Here is a 20,673-nt window from a genome sequence, read left to right on the forward strand (position 1 = left end):
CCTTCAGCAGCCGCACAACAGCGGTTTGTAAACACACGGTCCTCCCCCGATACCCAGGTGACGGAAACGGCCGTCCAGTCATCGTAAACAAGTCGCCTCTCTGCGGGACGATTTACACACACACACACACACACGCACACACGCACACACGCACACACACACACACACACACACACACACACACACACACACACACACACACACTTCCTTGCGCGAGGTTCATGGTCCCCACCCGAGATCGGCCGGACTTCGTAGAACTCGGAGCTTGTGTCAGGAAAGGTGCCTTTTATTCCCCGAGCTGACCCCCGCAGCGCGGCCGGTAGCCCATTGTCTTGCGTCTCGAACGGCGCGTGGGAAGAGGCCTCAGTAGACGTTCCCGCGGGCACTCTCCCGCTCCCGGCAGACCAGGTTGGCGGTTGCGAGCTCAGTAACAATAGTTGTAGTCAAGAGTTCGACGAAAGTTCGTCTGGTCAGGTAACATGATGAAGAAGAAATTGCGGCCACTGACCAAGTCAAGGTGAAAAAACACACAGAGACGTTTCGGGACCCGTACGGGTTCCTTGGTCACACTGTCGCTGCGACAGTGTGACCACCTTGGAATCGCCACCTTGGAATCGGGGGAGGACCGAGTGTTTATAAACGGCTGTTGGGCTGTTGTGTGACCAAGGAACCCGTACGGGTCCCGAAACGTCTCTGTGTGTTTTTTCACCTTGACTTGGTCAGTGGCCGCAATTTCTTCATCAACAATAGTTGGTCCGCCGAGTGCGTTTAGTCACAATGGCGACGAGGCTAGAGCATAACGGTGGCCTCCCAAGAAAAGGTTGCCGCCGCTGTCGCAACTGGCTGGCAAAACTTGCATCTCAGCGGGCCGTTCTTAACAACCTATAACGCCGCCACCTGCAGTGCTTTGTTTGCGTTATCAATTTACCTTGCGCTGCCGTCCGTGGCGGTTCGTGTCGATCGCCGCAGCGCTGCATCGTTTATACTGGTCGGATCAAGTTCCATAACTTCGATAATGACACCGGGCTGCGTAAGCATTGTGCCAAAAGTGGAACAATGCTTGCGGACATTAGAGAGTTTTAGATTAGGTGACGCAAGCCGCTTGCGTACGCAAGAACTAGGGGCCACGGTACTGCGCATGCGCAGACCCCTACGTCTGAGCCTGCGCTTTCGCAGTACGCAAGCCGCTTGCGTCCCCTAATCTAAAACTATTAGAGGAAACGTGAAAGGATCTGTGGAGCGGTGAAGTAAGAGGCGACTGGAAGACTGCTGGCTCGTAAGTAAAAACTGAGAATGAAGGGTTGTATTTTATGCTTGTATAGTGCTTTCTTACTTTATACCATGACTTCAGCGCAGGCGTTGCCGAGCGGCTACCTACCTGACCGGCCACCTGACTGGCACGTCAGCTCATCTCATGCTGACGTCAGCAGGTGCTTCTTGTCTCGGGATTGTGCATCTTCCTCTGGCTTGATACTTGGTGTGTTGTGCTACAATACTGTAATTTAGATTAGGACACATAATTATATAAAGACCCTGTGGCTTGTTAGCACGAACGTCAGATCTTGGGGGGCCTCTAACCAAGGCGTAGCGGAAAGGTAAAAATAATGGTCTTGGAAGGGGGGGGGGGGGGGGAGAGGTATTTGCCACCACCCCGTTTCGAAGGGTATGCGTTGTTGTAATGCTTTTATTTATTTTGGTAGCGGCCACCAGCCTTGACTGCTGCTTTTGAAGACCATCAATACATCCACTGACTTTCCAATCTATCAATTGAGCAAAAGCGTTTGGCGACAATACTCTGTACTGCACATGGGTCACATGTATATTATAGAGGCGCGCCGAGGCGCGACCACGTTCCTATAGTGGTGAAATGCAGAACCGCCTTTATTTTGAGATTTCGACACGCTTGAAGTGCCCACCGTTTCCCGTGCTTTGTCTTGAGGCATGCAAACCAATAATTCAAGTGATGTAGGTAATAAATAACGGCGCTTTTCTACGTGTATTCTCGCTATCTATTTAGTGATATTTGCTGTGGGGCAAAAACGCTAATGGAAGAAATACTCCCCGCTAACTGATAGCACAAAGCGTGCACCTGCGTCTGCCACCTGTGCAACGCGATTCTCACTCCCCAAGTTGCGTGCGTATAGGGTACAACAAAATAAAGTTATATCTGCCGCTCCGGTGTTAACACGCCCCACAAACTGCATTTAACATTACAGTGGTTCATGACAGAGGTGAGTAGTATCTGCCGTGTATGGACGAGCACAATGTGGTCGCGAAATTTACGAGGTTAACTAACAGTTGTGTCGGTGATCGTCTTTTAACAGCCTACTCGCCGTTTGGGGCACTTGGAACGTTATTTCGACGCATATTCCCTTGCACGCGGTCGCCGAAATCGGTGAGTGGTATAGATCAGAGGTAATATGTGATCAAGATTTTTTTTTCTCTAGCACGGTGGAGCTGTGTGTCATTGTTCCTCCTCCATGTTGCACCGGTCTCCTGCTAGACAGTCACATCCGAGTCATCTTGTACATGTTATGATAAGCAAGAGCAGCCGGCTCTGCATAAAATTGGGTCGTGTGATTCATTTAGCCCGCCCGCCACACGTCACTTTGCGATCTAGACCGGCTCTAAGGCCCTGAAATTCAAAATTCCCGCTACGACATCAGCATTTACGTATAGAACGTTGTGATTCTACGAGTATAGGTGGCCTTAATCGGCGACTAACGAGGGTAAAACTTGAAAGCGTAAAGTTGCTCTTCATCAGCGTGCGCGGGCTGTTCATGGCGCTGTTAAGAACGGCCCAGCTGAAGTGCAAGTGTTGCCAGCCAGTTGCGACCACGGGCGTCAACGTTTTCTAGAGTTCCGCCGCAAACCTCTAGCCACGGCGTCACTAAATCGCCATTGGGACTGAATGGGTTCGGCGGGCCAACTATTGTTACCGAACCCACCAACGCGGACCTGATCTGCTATGAGTGGCGGAGTTGCCGCGGGAACGTCGTCTGCGGCCCCTTCCCACGCGCCGACCAAGACGCAAGGCAATGGCTACCCGGGCGCACTGCGAGGGTCCGCTCAGAGTTCTACGAAATCCGTGTGATGTCGGTTTCGGACCGTGAACGTGTGTGTGTGTGTGTGTGTGTGTGTGTGTGTGTGTGTGTGTGTGTGTGTGTGTGTGTGTGTGTAAACCGTCCCGCGGAGAGGCGGTGTGTTTACGATGACTGGACGAACGTTTCCGCCACCTTGGAATCGGGGGAGGACCGAGTGTTTATAAACGGCTGTTGTGCGGATGCTTGATACACTTTCTTAAGCAGTCATGTTAGACTGAGACACTCTCTCTCAATCTCTCTCAAGCAGTCATGTTAGACTGATATAAATACTGTAAATAAACCCATATTCCTCGTTCTCGATGAGAAGCAGTCCTTGCCTTCATCAACGTCCTCAGCGTGGATAAGTTGGACAACGGCATGGGCCAGCTACCTTCTAGGTCATGCCCGACTCCAATCTTGACAACGGATCACGAGCGATGGGATTGAACCCCCAATCATAACAGCGCAGACTTGTCTAACTCTGTACTTTTTCTAGATTTCGTGACTATCATTTGAAAACTCTATTTGACTTTGGAAGAATTCTTGTGCCATATGGAGATTCACTGTTTGAAAAAAAGAAAAGGCAGAGTTCCTTAACTAAATACAGTCTGGAAACTCGCTAATACGTTTTCCAGCTTATTAGGTCGCTGGAGCCCAATGACCGAGACGCTAAAGAAAAGATTGTATAATACGTTTTTCCTGGTTATACGCCATGCTGCAATTGTATCTTAGGAAAAAAAGGAGTGTTAGAAAAATGTTACGCTTATAAATTCATATATGAATAACTTGTTCGCAAGTCGCTCCTTATCGCGCGAATTTGACGAGTTCCACGCTCCCATAGCCCTAAGTTGTATTTCGTGGTGTGTGGCGTCATACGGGTAGAATCTCATTTCACCGGCTACTTGCCACTTCAATGCCTCTGCGGTTAGTTATGGACCAAATACGGCTCAGGGCGTTTCAAGCTTTCGGCAGCAAGCGGCGCTCGTTGTTCATGAACCGCGATGTGATATACATAATATAAGAACGAAAGAATGTTTAGTGATAATTCAGAGATGCAGGAACAGTATACCGGAGAGCCGCCACGGAGCGGAAGATAGCTATGTAACTATATCGACTAACAAAAAAAATTGAATCAAAAAGGGAAATGTTTTGCGATTATTGGAACGGCCCGTGCATGATATGCGGTTAGAGACCAGCTCGGGATGTTGAAGTATAGAAGGTATATTTTTCGGCGCCGCCTATTTGACATTTGCGCATAGCGTTTAAACTTGCGCAGAAACCATTCAGAATATTTTGTTAGGATGTGGTTGTCTTGCACGGGCCCTTGAATTTTATGGATATGTGTGGAAAGGTGAATGAATGAACTTTATTGGCGGTTGAAACCACTACAATTCAAAATGAATATTGCTAGTGTAAATGGAGGGAAGACAGCGAAATGATTATATAGTTCCATGGTTTGTCAGCGCGAACCGCCCGGATGTGGCACCGCTACCATGCACCACTTCTTTTCGATGGTGATGCTCATAAAATCTGTAAAGCAAATCATTGCACACCATGCATCTGTCCACATACCTTTATAAGCATGTTGCTTTGCTTTTCCGGCTTCGCCAACATAAGTCACTAGACCGGTGGGTGCCTTCATGTCATCGGTTCAGCGTCTCAGTATTTCTTCCGGATCTTTCTGTTCTTTTTGTTGCTTCATTTTTTTTTCTTTTTTGTGATCCTACCATTGAAGACAAGTTGCTCGTGCAGTACGCTTCGCTTGTGCTACGGAATATACTGCGTTGCATTAGCTTTGGGTGAATAATGCCGAGAATCAGTGGCACTTGAAACATGTGGCCATCTGAATTCGCACGTAGAAGAACATCGGTCCACTCTATAGCGCCGATGGATTCGCGCGTCGGCCGCGAAGATCCGAGGCGACAGCGGGTATGATGGGTCGGCGACACGGGTCACTCAGTCGAGATACTTGCTCCACGAGTCTCGCGCATCGCGCTATCCACGCCGCCTGTCACTTCCGCCTCTTGGGCATCGCGCGTCTGGGCGGCTTCCTCGGGGTGTGTGTTCGGTATAGAGAAGAGCGAGGGGGAGGGAGGTGCAGCACGCGAACCAGAGGCTTCCATCGACTGCCGTGCGGCTGTCACCCGTCGCAACTCCGATCGCCAGCCGACCGGGCTGCCTCTGCTCATCCCACGGAGGGCAAGCCGTCGCGACGAGTCGCGCGCGGCGTGAAACCTTGCTGCTCGCCGCATTCTTGTAGCGTGGCGCGACGCCCTAGAGGGGAAAGAGAAAGAAAGGTTCTGGGCGTGGCGCGCGTATGACGAGAGGAGAGCGGCGGAAAAATATATCATCCGTTTTCGTTTACGCGCCCGGAGTGTCTCGTCCAAGTTCCGGTGCTCTCTCGGCGCAAAGCCCCGTGCGGTGCCGTCGCTCAATAAATCGGACCTCTCGTAGTGCGGCCCCGGGGACGCCCCTGTGAACCCGTCACGTTCGAGCACGGGGCTTCCCTGGGCGGTGTGTGTGTACACACGCGCGCGCACACAACACGGGGCGAGCGGAGCCCGCGCGCAACGCCGAGCTGACAGCGGCTGGTCGAGCACACGCAGGAGTGCCAGCGTGGGTGCTGGTGGGCGCGGCGACGGCGCAGGGGGGCATTGATGTTGTGCACAGAGCGGCAGTGCTGCGCGCAGCACTCCCGAAGTCCTACGTGGGCACTTCGCCAAACTTTGTGAAACGGCGCCATTGAAAGTGGTATTTAACGTTGGAAGGGCCCCTATTTCGCTGCTGCCGGTAACAAGTCAGTAACGTTTCGAAAAGCCAGGTGGGAACAAAACGCGTCAAGTTTTCTATGGGACATTGGGAGAGCGGTAGAGATACTGCAGAAAAAAAGGAGGATGGAACGACCCGTTGCACATGGAGGCGCTCGTCGCCACCTTGCGTATGCAGTCGAAGATGCCTACACTGGATTCCCTCAAGACTGTAGCTCCTTCAATGCAGTATAAGCTGAAAAACAGCAAAGTCGATGTTCAGATGTCACGTTGGGGCATGTCGCTGTGGTCGAAACATCGTCTTTTCGCTCGTGCGTGTCTTTTTCTCGCTATACGATGCTTAGTCTCAAGCAGGACCACCTACCTCTGTATTCCTTTGTCTTTACCACCATGGTGCAGTAATCTGAAACTTACGCGAAGCACCGGGCTGCATACTTGTACGCAGTTTTCCGCGGTTGTGTTTGAGGTAGACGGATGGGATAGTTCGCTACATAAATTTTTAATACCCAAGTGGGGCCCCTCTCCAAACGCAACAGAGAACTGTCGTGTCTGCACTTAAAATCGTCGATGAAGTAAATGGGTGGTCTTCGCGCAACCGCACACGTCGCAGGCCATCAGCCATTCCGATGGGGACGGCATGATGGCTCTTCTCAGCGACAACCGAAATGGAAGAATACCATCGCGTCGGGTACTTGCCGGCGGATGTCGAATAATGCCTCGCTGCAGATTAGTCTCGTGTAGGTCAGCTTTCCGGTATATAACACACTGTAGTGCTGGTAACCCCTGCGCCATTAAAGGTACTTTAACGACAACGATCATGTGCTAAAATGCCCGAGAAGATCGGAAAGGGGTCGGTGCGGTCGAGCAAGACGCAGCGTCACAACCGCTACCCCCTTGCTTGACCTTCGTGTTTCATTAATGGTGCCCGAGCGTTGGACGTGTCCTGTTCGGCATCATTTCTTATAGCGAGACAGTGCATGAAACGACTTCGTTATTTCGACGTCTCGCTTTGTTATTAGGCCTGCAACGTCTAATTTTGCGCGCTGGGTTAATAAGTGGTTTGTGGGGGCCTCCTTCGAAGAGTGCCCGATTACGCTTGGCGTCTGCCCACTGATTGCAGGCAAGTCTTCTTTGGCGAGTACATGTGTGGCCTTCCAGGATATGCTTTATTCTTCGAGACACGACGTTTCCCTTTTGCTCGCTGCGTGGAGCATTGCTTCGTTTCCTGTACGCCTTTGTGTTTCGCTATCGTCGAGTATCTCCTTGTCCGCCTCATGAACTCTGAATTTGCCCCCGTTAGAATCATAGTCGTCGCAGTCGTACATTTTTCCGTCTGTATACACGCACGGCTGTGTGGGAGCGGACAAGCGCGATAGTGCACCGGATCAGACGCTATTTGCAACGTCGTCGCGTAAGCCCTGCGTTTTGGGCCACTGCGATAAGTACGAATTGGACGCAGTGTTTTGCAGAGTCATACCCCGGGTGCCTTTTTTTTTTTCAATTCAAATTGGCTTTTTTTAAACTTCATTTTTCTTTTAAGCGGGGCGCATACGTTTTGCTCCATCGTTTCAGCGCGTATACATGCATATACGAACGTGCGAATTGTCGCTGTCGGCGTGATTATACCGCGAAAACGGCGCGTGTCAAATGTATTTTGATCCAGCTCGGGGTTAAATATGCGCTGTGCGGATACAATATCTATTATTTACCTTTTTTTTTTTTTCGGGAGAATTGTTCTTGCCGGGGTCGCTCTTGTGCAAACAGTGCTGGGACTCAGAAAGAGGCACCGCACTCTGTCAGGCGCAGGAACCTGCTTGGGGCTGCCTTTTTCACCTTGGCTCGGCTTGAAACCACGCGGTTGTCTTTACCATGGGAGGGGGGCAGACGCACGTGTTTGCCAGTCGCTGCCGGCGACATGACGAAATGGAGTTTCGGGAAAAACAGCTCATAAGCACAAAAAATGCACAACGGAGAAGTAGAGAGCCGCTTACATGTATGCGACGAAGAAGAACGGCTAAGGAAAACCGGTTCGTGAGTGGCGTCCGCGTTTCTTTCGTTCCTTTCTTTTTTTTTTTCTTTATCTGTATGCACCTTACCTGCAGACTTGCGTCTTATAGTGACGAACATTTCACCTTTGCATTCTTTCCGCGCCCGCACCGCCGTGGCGGTATGTTCGCGGTGCCGTCGTGAGCGGCATTACTCCTCGTCTTTTTTTTCCCCTGCCTATTCGGAGAAGGGGCAGCCGCACAGCGTCAGTAAAGGAGACGCGTCGCGGTGCACCTTTGTTTCAACCGCCGCGCTGTATACCTTTAGGCGAGTCAGCCCGGCATGCACGCGGGCGAGACCCCTAGCTGCCCGCCCCGGGACGAGAGCGCGCATAAAGTGCGACAGGCCCGTCACTGTGGCCCCGCGCCCGCGTTTCTACGGGGCATGAGAGTGCAAAAGGAGGAACGCCCGTGTACGCTCGGGGACCACTTTTGAATGCGTACTGGAGGTTCAGGCCCGCACGGGTGTAACTAATCCAGCGCATACTTTACCGCGGTGATACTTTGCGCGTTGTTTAGAAGCAGGATGTTAACTATAGTTTGCCAAAAATAATAGCAGATGAACATAGAATACGAAACGGCGACAGATGGCACAAGTGATAGCATAGACAATGGAGAAGCGTAGTTTTCTTTCTAATATATTCGTGGTACAGGCTATTAGAGTTGTCGGACGATCCCACCGCTGCCACCAGATATTAGAGTTGTCGGACGATCCCACCGCTGCCACCAGTTGTCTGGATTGGGGGTTCAATCCCATCGCTCGTGATCCGTTGTCAAGATTGGAGTCGGGCATGAATTAGAAGGTAGCTGGCCCATGCCGTCGTCAAACTTATCCACGCTGAGGACGTTGATGAAGGGAAGGACTGCTTCTCATCGAGAACGAGGAATATGAGTTTATTTACAGTATTTATATCAGTCTAACATGACTGTTTGAGAAAGTGAATCAGTCTAACATGACTGCTTGAGAGAGAGTGTCCTGAGCAGCCGCACAACAGCGGTTTTTAAACACTCGGTCCTCTCCCGATACAAGGTGATACGAACGGTCGTTTAGTCATCGCAAACTAGCCGCCTCTCCGCGGCACGGTTTACACACACACACGCATACACACAGGGGCGATGGTCCGGAGCCGACGTCAGAGGGGCTTCGTAGAACTCGGGAGCCGTTCCGAGTAGCGCGTTGTCTTGCGTCTTGGTCGGTGCGTGGGAAGGAACGCAAAACGGCGTTCCCGCGGCAACTCGCGCACCCGTAGCAGATTAGGTCCGCGTTGGGGAGTTTGGTAACAATAGTTGGCCCGCCGAACTCATTCCGTCACAACGGCGATGAGGCTAGAGGTTGGCGGCGGTTTCAGCACAAAGCCTGCTTCATCGAACGCACCCTAGCTGAAGCGACGGAGAGTGGGGGATGCGCGTATTGTTCCCCGACACAAAGTCGATTTAGTCACGCCGTGGCTAGAGGTTGGCGGCGATGCTCCCGGGATGTTGCCTCCACAGTCGCAACGGGTTGGCAAAACTTTGCACTGTTGCTGGCCGTTCTTAACAAGGCTCCAAAAACTGAGGTTCTTACTGGCTGGGCTATGTCTTGTAATCTACGTTGTTCCCTACGCGTACCCTGATCCCATGCTGCTCAGCTAATACTTCTTTTGGCAGATACTGCAGAGCGCGCAAGAACGATTACATGTGGGCATTATTGTGATCACGATGAAAAAAAGAGAACACCGACCACGAAAACACATTTAGTAGATCATTTTTCACTAAATGTTTTTTTTCTTGGTCGGCGTTCTCTTTTTTTATCGTGCCTCTTCCTGAAAAGACGGGATTCTGCCAAACCCTGGATTTAATCCTGACCACATTATCGTTTATGGGTAGCTTCCATCCCCCATCTTTCCCTCTCTCTCTTATGGTGTTGTCGCATTTGCCGACATGTATATTTGTAGCTCGCCTACCCAATAGCCGCAGATAGGAGGAATGGGTGGAGCATATAAGACATTGGCTTCCAAAGCGCTGCTGTGAAAATCAAACGTCGGAGTGCGTCTTTCGCTGGAAGGGTGAAAGATGTGCGTTTTCTGTTGACGCATGGGGAGCCAGAAGCCGTGGCCACTGAGCTGCATCTCGGTTCGTTGCCGCGCCAGCACTTCAGAGTGCGATTGTCCGCCGCCCTTTTTCCGACCAAGTGGCTCTCGTCAAGGCTGTTATAGGTGAGGTCTCTTCCCCGCAATGCGGGGCCGAGGGTCTCGGCCTCTTCATTGTGTTCCATTGGCGAAAGGGTCGGGAGATGCCACTAGGAGACGGGGAATGCCGCCTGGCGGGCTCACACTGCATGCTTTCCCCACGCAAACTAAAAGAGAAGGCAGGAGTGGGACACTCTGTCCGGGTGCTGGGACGTCATCGACACTGCGTGGCATCGGCCTTGGTACGGTAGCCACGGTAGAATCGTAGAGGTAGAAGTTACGAGCCATGGCACGAGCAGTCTGACGTGATACGGCGCACTCTCTCGTGCACTGCCTCAGTGCGGTGATGTTTGTCGGATATCGGTGATGTGGCTTATATGGTGATTAAGTGGACGCGAGAAAGCGGGAATATTGTATGACAGGAAAGGCGCCTGCAACTTGGTATAGTATCGGGTTATTTTACAAGTTCACTACGAAACGCGTCGTTTAGCGCTACCTCAACTTACGCCTGCGTAGGCACTAGTGAGAGAACGCATTTGTATCAGCAGGACAGCACAAGTATTATTAAGCTAGTGCTCTCCAAAAACTTACTTATCAGCGTAATACTTATCTCGCGATGTTTTACATCCCACAGTGAACCTGATGGATAGCAGAGTATGTGCGATATTTATAGAATGGTAGACGGACACTCAGCGATACTTCGTTATTTGTTCCTAGGACTCCCGATGAATGCATAACTTAAGCGTATATCGGAACAGCCGCAAAGGCAGCGCAAGTAATTAAGTTTTATCAGTGTACGTTTTTTAGCCGCCCGTCGCGCTGCACGTCCCACATCTCATCTCTCATGTCAAAACTTCGCCTTTCTCGAGGTGAAGGCGCAGTTACAACATCACAGCACGTCTTGCTGTTTAGCTGCGACCTATGCTTTGTTTTCGTTGATGCTGCCACAGCAAAGCACACTTCGCATGGGCACGTTTTACGCAGGCAAGAAAAATCTTGTTTGTGTGTCCTGCCAAACCAGGCCGAAATAATAGAATCATGAAATCCTTTTTCGCAGTTATATTGAAATAGCTTTGAGATTACTGTTGGCCTTGGAAATGGGGTGCGGTCATCCCCAATCCGGTGTCAATCTGACAATCTCTCGAAGCTACATTTCCGTGTGCCCAAGAGAGAGAGAGAGAGAGAGAGAGAGAGAGAGAGAGAGAGAGAGAGAGCTTTATTTACTAAAGTGGCTGGGTTTTCTGAAGCTCTCAGTCCAGAGACTCATTGGCCAGTTTCGTCAAAGCCTACTGAATGAAGTCCACCATATACTCCTGATCTTCTGGCGTTGTGGCTGGAGTCAGCCTCCCAGCATTGGGGGAGGGGGGGGGGGGGAGAGGTCGAGTGAGGTCGGACTTTGGGGGGAGTGGTGCGAGCGATGGGCCGCATTCCTAGAGTGTGTAGCGTGTTAGGACGAAGCTTTAGCTCGGGTCCAACTCCGATGCCCGAGCTTTCCAAAATTGGTAAGTTTCAAAAATGAAAGCAGGAAGTTTACAAGTTCGTAGCTCTGCACTGAGAACAAATATCGCAGTTCTGTAAACTGCATCCGTTAGAGCACCCGAAGCGAACAATTTGATTTATCAATTTACATCTTACATGAATTTGTTACATTGTTTGCAAGGGGTTTGCAAAAGGCCTACTCACGTATTAGTGGTCTACTTGAGAGCCATAGGTAATGCATCAGTTTTGTCCCCTTGGATGTAATATATACAATTTACAAAATTGTGTTATTTTTCATTGCCGAGTTAGAGCTGTAAACTTCATAGGTTCGTTTTCCGAAAATTTGCGATTTTCATCAATTTTCGTAAAACTATTGACAACATAAATAAAAAAAATTCGCTACATATAGTCACTAGATTTTAGTGCGTTCTTTTAAATGCAGCAAACCTCATCAAAGTTGACACTCCGATGCGAACGCATAAAAAATAAAGAAGACAAAAAAAAAAGAAAAAACCCTGATAGATCTGTCTCCAGGGGTTCATGATATGAGCATCCAGCTTTCCGGTGTTTATTAGATATCAGCGAATGCTTATCGGTGTTTTCCTCTCGATCGATAATCGGTGTATCTCGGGGAGTTACCTTGCGAAAGTGCCGCGAAACTGCGGTTCTCGGCAGAAAAAACAAGTAAATAAAGACGGCAAGAACGCCAAAGGTACTCCAATGGGAGGGAAGACTGTAACGTACTTTTAGCAACGCAGACTAACGGCTATCCGAGCATGGTACCTGTTAAGAAAGGACAAAGTGCACAGCAGCTGCGATTATATGTACTCAAATATCAATTTTTTTAGCTGTGTGTACGTTCCTTTCTACTGTAGATTCTTCACTTGACAGACATGCGAGTTTTTTTTTTTTTTTCCTTACTCTGACTACAAGCCGTTTATAAGAGTGCTTCTCCTGCAGAGGCGCTCCCGACAGCAGTGCGTGATGCGTATCTTTATTGCACCCATTTGCGATCGCTTTAAGCCAGACATATGCGTACGGCAAGCGAATATGATGAATGATCGACAAAGGTTTGTTGTTTGCTAAATAGAAGTATCTACATGCTTAAAGGGCCCCTGAAACGGTTCGGACAAATTTTGTAGACGCGTAGGGTACAGCTTAAGTAGAACATTCGCACCACAATTTAAGTGAAGCGTTACGTATTAATGGAGCTACAAGCGATTAGAAGTTACCCTCCTCCCCAGCCATGCTTTTCCTCCTCAACTCGTTCGTCGAGCGAGCGGGGCTAAGCTCCGCCTTCACTGGTCCTGCGTCACGATGCGACGTCACATCGTCCACTTCCGGTTGTTTTGAAGCCCGCCCCCGCCCGCGCGAAACCTCTCCGCTAGCCGCTTGGCTGTCGACCCCAAGCGAGAGCTATCGAAGCAGCGTGCGTTGCGAGCATTCTATCGTAGCGCCGAACGTGTCTGGTATTCCGGTAACCACAGGCAAGCTGGTCATTTCGGCAAACGACTGGAGGCATAAACTCAAGCTGATGAAGGAACTTTGGCGCAGACGTACGTGAGCGGCCTGATCGGTCTGCACGGTCCAGACACTTGTTGGCGCAGCGCTTAACCAGCCAAACACAGCGCTAATATTGCTCTAACCAAGTGTAAAACATTTTAAACATTTATAAAAACAACGTGTTGATGATTACACTCCTGCGAAAAATACGCACGAGCAGCAAGAAAGAATACGCTTCGTTGCTGCTACTGTGTATGGTTGAGCTCTATGCCACCAGGTGGCTGCACCATGCAGACCATTCACCTTTGCCCTTCTGCTCATCTCGGCTCATCCCGTTACGGCACAGTCAAGCGGCCAGACCCTGTCCCCTTGCGCTTACGTTTGCCTTAATACGGGACTCGCGAAACGCTAGTGCGTTAGTAATCTTCCGGTGTAAAGTGACGGCCACAAACGCGCAAATCCTGGCGCCGATCGAATAGCGGCAGTCCGATGCGCAGCAGCCAGTTCGCTCGTACGCTGCCCTGCAGAGGGACACGATGTCGCAGCTTGACATATTGCCAGTCACTACGTTTGCAGTCCACAAGGCAACAAAGTCGAATCATAGTGCTCGCGAAAAGACTGAGACCAACTCTGACCGCGGAGCTCTCGTCAAAATGGAGTACGTTGTAACACAAGCAGACGACACTTGCTGTGTGCCGGAAGTGCTTAAGTGTACTGAAAAATTGTTCTTGTGCATTCTCTTTCTGCTACTTTCTCTTTATAAAAACAAATTAACTAACATTCCAACTATTACGAAGATCATTTGTTTACCATAAAGTTAGAAAAATTATCGATCACGCGCCCTGGTCAGCCAATCAGATAGCTCGCCCACGTGACGTCATATGGGTTATTTGCATCATATGGGTAGGGGCGGCTTAAGATTCCGCCGAGCAGTGCGCTGCGATCGACAGCGATGTGCATTTTTAAAACCTTGTAATAAATTACACGCTTTACGCAGAGCACTTAGATGTGTCAATTAATGATCAGAAGGGCCTACTCTAACGACTCAGTACGTTTGTAGAAAATCGCCAAAATCGTTTCAGGGTCCCTTTAAGAACGTATCCATAGTCAAGTGTTCTACGAAAACTCGTCTGGCGAGGAAACATATTGGTGCCAAAAAACGTGCACTCGCCAAGAATAAAAGAAAAATAAAGAACCGTCATTTCGGGTCCCGTACGGGTCCCTTGATCCCGGCCACGGCGGCCGCATTTCGGTGGGGACGAAAGGCGAAAACACCCGTGTACTTAGATTTAGGTGCACGTTAAAGAACCCCAGGTGGTCGAAATTTCTGGAGTCCTCCACTACGGCGTGCCTCATAATCAGAAAGTGGTTTTGGCACGTAAAACCCTATAATTGAATTGAATTGGGTCCCTTGATCACAATTAAGATATAAGCACGGGCGCGTGGCTGTTTATGGGTGAGGTGGCGCAGCGTGCGGGTGTACATCCCATGAAGATTGCCCAGCGTCCTGTTTATCGTGCGTCTAGTTGATTGAATGTAAAATGATACTAAAAGCAAACGGGCAGATAAGTGTTTCTCTTTTGCGACGATATATATATATATATATATATATATATATATATATATATATATATATATATATTTGTGTACCGTTAAGAACGTATGCATTCATGTAGTTCTTAGAAGAACGAAGGAGAGGGAAATGCTTCTGGCCGCACCGTAACGGCCTGGACGACGGCCAACGCTTGAACATTGACCACCAGCTGGATGGGAGGGGGATGAGCGATAAGGTAGTTTTGAGGCCAGAGCCTTTGCACCCTGCAAGTGTTGCAGAGTCTACGTATTCCCGCTGTAAATTTATACGCCCTATTATTACTGTTGCTTCTTAATGCAAATGGATTGCTGCAGTTGTAGCCTTTCTGCATTGATATTCACAGCTGCCGCAGTGACGGTGTTTCATAACGTTTGTTGAAGTGAAGTAAGCGTGGAAAGTGTTGGGAAAGGGGTAGTTCGCGCTTTTCACCGATGACGACTTTTTTATATTTCTTTCTTGCTGACGATGATTCTTGGCAAGCTACAACTTTTTTTTTTTTTCTGAAATTGGAACCTTGGACGACTATATGTATAATACGCAAGAAACATTGAGGTCTTGCTGAACTCTCTATGCTTGTATTACGTTTTTATTTCTTTGTTTATTTTCTGAGTCTCCCGTATAATTTGTTGACAGGGGGTTGGATTGCGGAGCATATTCCGCGACGTGAAAGCCAGACTCCGAAAATCGTTCGCAGATACTCCTCGTCATTTTCAACAACAACAAAAGTAATAATCTGTGCATTTACGCGCCAAAACCACGATCTGATTGTGAGGCACGCCGTAGTGGGGGAAACTACAGTTCTTTAAAGTGCACCTAAATCTAAGTACCACAGGTGTTTTTGCATTTCGCCACCATCGAAATGCGGCCGCCGTGGCCAGGATGTGATCCCGCGACTTAGCAACGCAACACCAAAGCCACTAAGCAACCACAGCTAGTTATTTTCAAAAAAAGGGGTCTTGATCTTGGAAGTAGCTGACGCACGTTTTCCGTACCGTGATGCCAGCAGGTGCGGTAGGACGTACCACGTAAGAGCTGCCAGGTTATCGAAGGTGCGCACGACTCTCGCTCTCCTTGACACTCGCCAAATATCGGCATCGTCGAGCGTTTCGCGTTTGGCACTCCAGATGGCGCGCCGGTGCTAAGAGGCGAGTGAGAGAGCGCCGCCACTTGGGGTGCCCTTTCCCTCTCGGTCGTCGGCGGTCGGCCTGCATGCCGTGTGTTCGGGCTTCGCGCGCGCGCGGGAAAGACGAGCGGTGTGCCCGAGGCGATTCTCCGACTTGGCAGCCGGCGGCTACCGGTTGCCGGTAGCGCTTGATTCAATCTACGGCACCGGAGGCGGCCGCGGATGCCGGCTCTGGGCCCCGGTGCTACGCAAAGTTGTGCGCTCGTATTGCGTCGTAGATCTTCACTGACTGCCTGTGACTGCGTGCGTTGTCCAGCGCGTGCCCCGCGGATCTCGCCGCCGGCATTGCTGGTGGCCCACGTCATGTGCGCACCGTAAAAAGGGCCCGCCTGATCAGCTGAGGTGAGTCGACCGTGTTCGTGCGTGCGTAATCTCCGTGCCGTTTGCCTGCAGTTTGTCGTCGTGCCGTTGACCTCGACGCGAAGCGACGTCTCCGATGACGACGCCTCGAGTCGAAGATGCGAGCGGGTTTGTGCCCATCGAGATGCGCTGTCATGCGAGACCGTGGTTGTTTTTTTCGCGGGCTGGCAACCGGGTCGTGTGACGGTGTGCGCTGACACCACTTGCTCCACGTGTGATGAGTATGTGGATGTCTTATGAATGATCGGTGGATTGCTTGGCGTCTTGTCAGTGGTTCATCTCCTTCGTGAGAGAAACAAACCGCCGATGCCGACTGTCGTCACTGGAACCTCGTCATGCACACGCCTTTACAACCATGTGTCTTCCCGTGTGTAAACGACGGATGTCTGCAGAAGCGTAGTTTCGCTTTTTGTGTGCTTTCTTTGTCCGATGTGGGAACACCGTTAGATGTACACAATACCACCCTCCTACCGCTGTCTTTTCTCCTTCTAAGCACTGGCGTTCTTTAGCATAACAGGAAGCAGTCTCATTCTGACGTCTGTCTGTTCGTTGGACTATCGCACTCCTGTGCACTCGACAATCTTTCTTTTGTTTCGGCACTAGCTTATTTCCGTATAGTTGAATCCAGTGTCGGTCTCACGTCATATTTATTCCATGTTTGGCCCTTGAACTGCACAATGAAGCGGTGCTCCTCTTTGAAGAAGGCGTTATGTCGCGTGTGTGCACTTTGTGGAAGCGCAGCCGTTCTGGCAGTGCCAGACACTACGTGCAAGCGTCTGCACCGCAGTTTCCGTGCTGACGTGTTGTCACGTCTCTCATATGCATAGCGCATACTCTTTTAGGCCGCGTCGGAAACAGTGCGGTTTTGTGTGTAGTCTACGAGACAAATCTGATGAGGCGAACACACGAAACCTTCTGGTCTGCTCACAAAAGTTTACAGTGGCCGGTGAGTCTCTGAAAGGAACTCGCAGCTCGTACGGCAATAGCAGATTCGCAGCGTTCGGTGTGGACCCTGACCTGCCCTGCAGGTGTTGCAGACAGCCTGTCGCGGAAGGTACGCGCCACGTGTGCTGCTCGGTATCGCTGCTTAAAATTTGGGCGTGACGGCAATATAAAGGAAAAGTGATGAGAGGTGGCGGGACTAATTGCTAATTACTGGTCATTCGGAACGATTATTTCGCGCAAGTGCAACATTGAATGGAAGCTCTGTGCACAGTCGTCGCCTTTTTCATAAAAAAAAAAAAAAAAATTTCTAAGATCTTTAGCAGCTTGTTGAAGCGAAGCGGTCATTGAGCGACTTTCAGTGTTCGACAAGCGCTATTGACGTGGAACATATGTCGACATGCGCGCGTGTACCGCTAAAGCTTTCGTTGCTGCAGGCTGAGCTATATAGTACTCGTATATGCCGTATATGGACTCCATGGTGACATAGAACGAGTGAAACAACTCTTATTACCACAGCTAAATATTCATAAAGTGAGCGGAGATTCCGTTGAAACGACACCTGAACCTGTTTGCGTAACCACGGTTGTCATCCGCATCGAAGTCGGGTCATGACAAGGCGGCGTTGATTCAGCTTTCGTTTTCAAAAGGAAAATCACTTGTTGGCTCTGCTTGGTGCGGTTTCATCCTTAGCATTAGCCCTCATATCACACCTGGTCGTTGTCTACTTGAGTCGTGCAATTAAGTTTCTTGCTAAACACTACTCATCACGAGCGTTCTCGTACAGACGCTTAAAGTGAATGAAACGCTATTGTTGCTGTGGTGCCGTCCTTTTGCCTTCAGGGGCGTAGTTGTAGCATGTATCAATGCTCCGCCTTGACAGTTTGCTTTCAGACGTTAACCAGCGGGCTAATTTCTACTTTTTCTTTTCTTGCGCGCACCGGAGAGCCGGCGAAAGAAACGAGCAGGCGAGCAGCCCCGGCACAGATTCAGCGTCTTCTCCCGTGATGCTCCGTGCAATCGTCGCTATTGGTGACGTTAGAATTCCTCGCGGAAGGTCACAGGGATCATAGGAGCCAGTAAACGTGCCATGTTGATGTCATTGTCGCAAGCTGCAGCAATTTAAAGTCAGCTGGCCGCGCTGTCTTTAGACTCGTATGAAGATATGTTCTCGGCAACATTCGCCATTAATACCTGGTCAGGGATCTTGGTCGATGCATACAGAGGAATCGAACAACAATAACACCCAAAGTTTTAAATTTTGTGGTGGTTGTGCTTTAACATAACTTCCAGAATGATATGGCTGCGCCGTTTTCAACATTGAATGTGTGTGTCGGTGCCATGAAGGAGCAACGGCCGTGAAACTCTGTATAGGGCGCCCTTTGGCTGTCGCTCCTGAAACCTCTACGGCCACCATGGTAATTTTTTTTTCGTCTTAGGTACTAAATCTAATTAAAAGCAAAGTATAAAAAATTTTCAAGGCTTAAGAATAAAACGAAAAAAAAAATTTTTTTTCGTTTTTTTAGTACGTTTGAAAACGTTCAGAAGGTATTCTGAACTATTTTTGCATAGCGAAGTAAAGAAAGGCAGCAGGCTTCAGCGATTCCTTCGGCTCTCAGCTCATTACTGCGACAGCAGCATTCTGCCGCAGTGAACATACGATGGCAACAGCGCTGTGATCGGTGCCTCATGATACCTTTATACGTACGCCATGGCGGCCGCATTTCGATGGGGGCGAAATGCGAAAACACCCGTGGTACTTAGATTTAGGTGCACGTTAAAGATCCCCAGGTGGTCGAAATTTCCGGAGTCCTCCACTACGGCGTGCCTCATAATCAGAAAGTGGTTCTGGCACGTTAAACCCCATAATTTAATTTTTGATACCTTTATACGTAGAAGCGGCCCAATTTTCTAATATTAAAAAAGAATATTATTGATTCAGACAACGTTGGAGAAACATATTTATTTTTTGTTTTCAGAGTGTTTAAATTAAACATCGTGAGTTGAGGTTTGTAGTCAGTGTAGTAAGTTATAAATTCGGTGAAAGTATACATACAAGGGGTTGTTCCCACCGGTTACGGGATGACATTGTGTAAACGCTATGGCACTTGTTTATCTCGGGGATTTTGGAGACTTTTGGTATTTTCATTACCCGACAATGAATGCTGCCTGCACTCTTTCGGCAGTTGTATATTTCTGGGCAGCTTTTGCTCATCTGCGTTTGCATTGCTACGTGGCCGACTTGGTGTTGCGGCTTGGTTCGCCATTGCGAGATAAAGGCCCAACGTCTGGGCGTCGTTTGGCCTACACTGAATAGTGGCAATAGACGAGCCATGTATGTAGATACCGTTCTGACACCCGCTTGCGATTGCACAATGTCTAGCTTGTGTGTTTGTGGATAAAATTGCGTGTCTGAAGCAAACGCTTCAAAAGCACTTGGCTATCGAAGACAGCGGCGAACTTTTGGTGAACAATAACTTTACGAGGACTTCCCTCTCGTTCTTCATTCATGAAAGACCAGATCCTGTGTCCCTCTTCTGCTTATGCATGTAGAGGTTTCTGCTTAAAGGAACAGACAATGGATCTTTCGCTCACGACCCGACAACCGAGACCTTACTCAAACGTGATGGATGAAATGATATGTGGCATGAGTGTTTCCACTTGCAAAGTAACACCAACCCTAGTTCCACATTTACTTCAATGCACTTCATTTTATAACTTATGATCTTGGTTTTCCTAGCTTGTTCTTTTTTTGCCCATGGAAGAGAACTAGATGCTACAGAGTTGTCAACTTGTAGACGCACCCATTTTCTCCTCTTTTCCTAAGTAAAAATTCCACCCCGTAAATCTACTTGAGGACAATACTTCGTATAATAATAATAATAATAATAATAATAATAATAATAATAATAATACATATCCTTCGTAATAATGGATCGCTAATATTATGTAATTGGGAATCATTTGAGAGATCGAAGCATGTCAACCCGTTTCCACACCTTTATTTTGAATGCCTGGAGAGATACAGAGCTATTGGCTAAGATACAACGTAGCTACGATTTCTTTCCTTCCTTTTGTTGTATTTATTTGTTATATTTATATTGCCAAAAAAGTGTGTTCAAAGCCCCCACTCCTCCCATCAGGTTTTTGTATTACAACCAAACAAGGCCGATTCGTGTATCACGCGGCGTCCGCAATATATTGTGCCTGCAAGATATCGCACCTTTGTACGCCGAGACAACAGCTGACAACTCCTAATGAAACCCCGAGCGCCATGTTTTCTCATAGTAACTACTCTGCTCGCCAGCAAAAGCAACGTCACAGGTTTGATATCGCTCGTACTAAAATATTTTAAAAAGCTCTTGCGGTAGAACGCACCCTGTGGAATAACGCTTAGCAACTTCCAGTGTGTAACAGACTTCTGACGGCGCCTGGAGGGGGCGGAGCGTCTTTTAGCATAAGATGTCACTTTTTGTCAGTGTGGACGCCGGTATTACAATAAACGGGGCTCGTTCTGGGCGAAAATGCTCCCCAGTTGAGAAAGGGAC

At 49.1% G+C, this 20,673-nt stretch overlaps 2 protein-coding genes across 2 annotated transcripts in view; one reads left to right on the forward strand and one right to left on the reverse strand.

Annotated features, from left to right (window-relative positions):
* LOC129380574 (uncharacterized) overlaps positions 1–20,673 on the reverse strand; it is a 52,481-nt gene that overhangs the window by 8,952 nt on the left and 22,856 nt on the right. The window lies entirely within an intron of this gene.
* The window catches only part of Mcr (macroglobulin complement-related), a 169,903-nt gene continuing 165,077 nt past the window's right edge, over positions 15,848–20,673 (forward strand). The window contains exon 1 of the mRNA XM_050193713.2: positions 15,848–16,165. The gene's annotated coding sequence lies outside the window, so the exon portion shown is untranslated. The remainder of the gene's footprint in view (positions 16,166–20,673) is intronic.

This window comes from Dermacentor andersoni, chromosome 1, assembly GCF_023375885.2.
Source record: "Dermacentor andersoni chromosome 1, qqDerAnde1_hic_scaffold, whole genome shotgun sequence".
NCBI classification, from domain to species: Eukaryota; Metazoa; Arthropoda; class Arachnida; order Ixodida; family Ixodidae; genus Dermacentor; species Dermacentor andersoni.